The sequence below is a fragment of the Silene latifolia genome, unplaced genomic scaffold (assembly GCF_048544455.1).
Source record: "Silene latifolia isolate original U9 population unplaced genomic scaffold, ASM4854445v1 scaffold_122, whole genome shotgun sequence".
NCBI classification, from domain to species: domain Eukaryota; kingdom Viridiplantae; phylum Streptophyta; class Magnoliopsida; order Caryophyllales; family Caryophyllaceae; genus Silene; species Silene latifolia.
In genome coordinates this window covers 292,615-297,607 of record NW_027413128.1, presented here as the reverse complement: position 1 = coordinate 297,607, position 4,993 = coordinate 292,615, and positions in this window count along the sequence as shown.

Below are 4,993 nucleotides of genomic sequence, written 5' to 3'. Positions count from 1 at the left end.
ATGGATCATACCTCGAGAATTTCACGTCGGGCAGAAGGTGTTGCTGTTTAATGCCCGACTGCGCTTATTTCCTGGGAAGCTGAAGTCCAGGTGGAGTGGCCCTTATACAGTGACAGCTGTCACTAAGTTCGGGTCCGTGGAATTAGAGAATTCTGAGGGGAATAGGTTCAAGGTGAATAGGCAGTACGTGAAGCATTACCATGAGGCAAATGATGCAGACAACCATGTTGAAGTCCTGTACTTCGACAATCCTGATGAGCCAGTTAGTTGAAGCGAGAACGGTCGTGCGGGACCTCTTAAATCTGCGCTTTCCGGGAGGCAACCCGAACTGTTTTTCTTTTTTGTATTTTAGTTTAAACTTACTTTTATTCTTTTTGCTGTGTGTTAAACTTCGAATGCTAGACTATGTCTATCTTGCTATTACTGTACTTCTTTTATGCGTTTTGCAGGTGACTTTCCTCGATCGGAGTTGTTTTTCTACTCGATCGAACACTTTGGCTAGCAATTGTACTCGATCGAGCTTCTGCTGTTCTCGATCGAAATGCTGCAAAACCACTTCTCTCGATCGAGTATCCCATCTTCTCGATCGAGCACTTTTGACACCCATTCCACTCGATCGAACCATTCTGACCTGTTCGATCAAGTAGTTACGTGGTCCAGCTATTGTTTTTCGCCTGTTGTGCTGCTACATGGCTACCCATGTTCATGGTCGGTTTGGGGAGGTCCCTCCTTACGCTGTCTTATAATAAGTTTACCGACTCCCGTTATCCTTTTCTCTTTCGTTTGCATTCCTTTCCCTATTTTTGGTACAATGAGGGCATTGTACGGTTTGGTTTGGGGAGGTATGCATCCATATCTGTGTCTGCATGTTTTCTTGCATTTCCGTTTACACGTTTATTCAATTTCGCATGCATCGTTGTTTTTAAGTTGAAAAATCACATAAAAATTGAAAAATTCACGTTTATTTTGAGTCGGGACGATTGAACTTTGACACTACATTGAGTCTTTACCCTTGCCTTGCATATTCTTGACACCTTATTGGCATGGTAATGTGCATAATCTACGAGTTTTTGTTTCTCTCTTATCTGGACGAATAGACTTGACTCATTTATTGGCAAACTACTTTTACATTCTAAGGTTAGAGCTTAATAAACTGGTGACATTCATGACCAGTTTCATATAGGATGTGAGTAATACTCTCTAAAAGACATGTAACATCAATTTGCATAAGCATGAATTTAGTCTTCTTGATACCTGTATGCATTCGGTTTGTGGATGGTGACACATGTTAGGAGAGGCAGTTACCTTTATTTTATTCTACCCGTGAGCCTCACATAGCCAAATTGCCATTTTGTCCTATATAGCTACAATCCATAATTTTGCCTACCCTAGCCGAGCTAGTAATTAGTAGCTGTTTGGAATGTTTCATCGCGGTTTGGTTATATATCTGATTTGATAGTTTTGTGGAAGTATTGAAGGGAATGAAAAGAAGAATATGAAAAGAAAAAAATTGTGTGGAAAAAGAAAAACAAAATTGAAAAAAAAAAAAATTGAAAAAGAAAAAAAAAGGAAAAGAGAGAATTATGAAAAAGTCATGAGCCGAAAAATTATCATGTTGTGACTTATGCTCCCATATTCTATTTGTATCTTATGGGGAGTTAACAATTTATGATGGTTAGTGAGCTTTGTGCTGCAATTTAGCACTGTTTTGTACTAATTTATTGAGTATGAAGTTCGGATGTGTTATTAATTTGGATCCGTTATTGCTAGCTTGGCTTCTAACTCCACATATTCAAATTCATCTTAGCCCCTTCTTACCCATTACCTCACTTACCCAAATGTAAGTCCTCGGCATGTGTCTTGGTCATTAGTTGGTTGGAATGCGTATGTACGGTTGTAGAGATTTTATTCATGTTAAGCTGCATGCATGTTCTTATAGGTCGAGTTAGGTGAGTGTCTTCACTTCTTTCTATCTTCTACATATATACTCACCCTGTGGTTAATTTGAGTGATGACGACCCGTGAGAGTCCGATTTTTATGAGTCTTGAAAGGTCGACGGTTCAGTAGTTTGAAACACTGATCTAGTTCGTTTGCACTTACCACTTGCCACTTTGTTAGTTGCATTAAACTGGTTTGGGTGGGTGATTTGTAGCCGATGAGTTGGTCCCGCTCACTAGTTGTCTTTAGTTGCATTCATAGTTTGCTTGGGGACAAGCAAAGGTTTGGTTTGGGGAGATTTGATGCGTGTATTTTATATAAGGTTTTTACCTCATTTTTACACGCATTTCTGTACTATTTACGTGGCATCTAGCTACAAATACCCCCGAATAGTCTACTTTGGTTTGTCTTGTGTAAATTACAGGTACGGAACAGAAAGAAGATAAACCGAGCCTAAACTTGCCCCATTTGCATACATTTGTGGAGAATAAGGAATCGGAGCTTGGAATCTATCACCTAAAGACGCGTGAGCTTGTTAGAAATCATTATCTCATATTTCGACATATTCATATATGTTACAATTTAATTTTGTCATAAAAATAAATTTAGATCTTATGCATGCAAACATGAATAAGAATAAAGAAGAAATCGTTTTCCTTACATTGAGATTTCGGATATATGGGCACAAATGAGTTCTCCTACTCACTTGTTCTTGAGCTTCCTAATATGGATGAACAAGGATTCAAGCTTAGAATCCCTCCCAAGGAATTATACCCAAGATAACCTCTTAAAAGACTAATATTATTATTACTAGAACAATACTAATCTTAATAAAATTGACCCAAAATATTGTTTTGTCCTCTTGAATTTTTCGGGCAAGAGAAGAGGAATTTTTGAGTTTTTATATCTCTAGATTTTCATAAGATATAGAGATTATTGTATTTCTCACACTAGAAATAATGTATAAAGTTATGAATGAAAATTAGAGAGAAAAACTCTCTATGAAGGCTATTGAAAACCGGTGGGGAGAGAGGAGAGAAGAGGAGAAGTGAGCCAATGCATGGGCAAGTAATTCTTCTCAAGAAAAACTAGGTTTGCATGGCTACAAACTAGTTTTTATCATTATGCTCTCCACTTAATAATTTAACACAATTTAAACATTGTATTCCCTCCAATATTTCGGTCCATATAAGATCAAATGGGTTCCATTTTATCTTTGTCAATTTATCAATTTGTCACATGTCACAAGTCATATAAAATTGTCATGCATTTTGAACATATTAAAAATCAACGTATTAATAAAAATACGTCATGTACAAAATCGACTTAGTAATTCATAATTACTTGTACCAAAACGGTTTATCAATTATAAATCACAACGTCTTGTATTTATAATAAATTATTCATTCAGTTTCAATTGTTTCCGTAAACAATAATTTCATCTAAGCAATAAAACAATTCGATTACTTAGACCGTATCTTATTTAATCAAATTACAATGAGATACGTAAATATTACTTCCAAAATCGTCCGTCAATATTAAGTAATTTAATTAACTCGTATCATCATACGATCAAATAAATATTCAATTAAGAGTGTTACCCTTTAGGTATGACCTAAGCGGATCAACTGATCACCACCGTCGCACGACAGTAATGTCAAACTCTAGTCAGCCAATCATTACCGATATGTGTGGACCAGTTGACTGTAAAATATTACTTACCACATGTATTCTTGAAATGAGACTTAAACATGTGATCATCATGATCGACAGTTGTGATCGCATTATTGTCGGAGGACACATATTCCAACAATATCCCACTTGTCCTCGACAAGTGTGAGTCACCAATTCTCTTGTCCTATTAATATCTCCCACTCAATGCAAGGTGTCTTCCAGGTCGTACTTGCAAGTGATCATATCGAGAGTGGTTTCCTCGATCTGGAGAATAACTGATTGACCGGAATTATCTACCATAGATACCTTCCGAGCGTGGCCACGCATTTCTAGTTCATTATTCCTCGAGTGGCCCTGAGATATTGTTATAACCCTGACAAGGGGTCGACAATTCCTATCGCCCTTATTCCCTTTAACTAGCCACAGCCATCATAACCCAAAATATGCCCATTTAACCCCATTTACGAAGGTCGTAGTAACATAAATCAAAGTTAATCTGAAACTGTGCCACCTTAGGAGAACAGTCTTTAGTCAAAAGAATCGACTCATTAGAATACTATAGTAGCTCTCGCCACGACCAGGCTATATAAATTTGCCAGAACTCTATAAGCGGTCATAAGGCCCGACAAGGTGTTCCTAACAGTCTGCCTATGTGATCGACTAGTCATCTCACATGACTCCATGGCACTTGAACTTGCCATCAATCACATCACACTCTAGTCACTTCGAGACGTCACCTCATGTAAGTGACTATGGGCGAATACGATACTAATCCGTGTTCACTTTAACGGGGTTTAATTGTCTCTACAACCCGTTTGGATGTAACAAAGTATAAGGTGAGTTAATAATAACTCAAACGACGAATGTCGACATCACATTCGGGTAGTCAATACCATATTACAACCTTGTGATGTATATGGTAAGTGTGTAAACACTAGTCGATTGCAATAGAAGTTTAACATACCATGTGTCCATGTGTTCATATTTCTTGTATTGCACTTTCCTTTATATTCATGTTATCTCTCATAACATGAACCTTACCAAGTACACATCTAGGTTCCCAACCTAGGTTTAGGTTCTTTATCTTGAAAGAACTTTCTTGTTGTTTATCTAATAACCAACGAATTGTGGTGGATGATATAACTTGCACTGGTCAAGTGTTCTACCAACTCGCAAAGCACTAGGTATACATTTTGTAGTGTCTTGCAACAATTGTCAAGATGATTAGCCTAACACTTCTCATAAGTCCTAGCATATTATAAAATACTAGTTTTGTGTAACTTCTTACTATAACAAGTATCTTTTCAAACTTCTTATTTCTCCTTTTAGCTTGAATAGCTTAGGATTTTCATAAATCCTTACGTGTGTTCGAACTTCAAT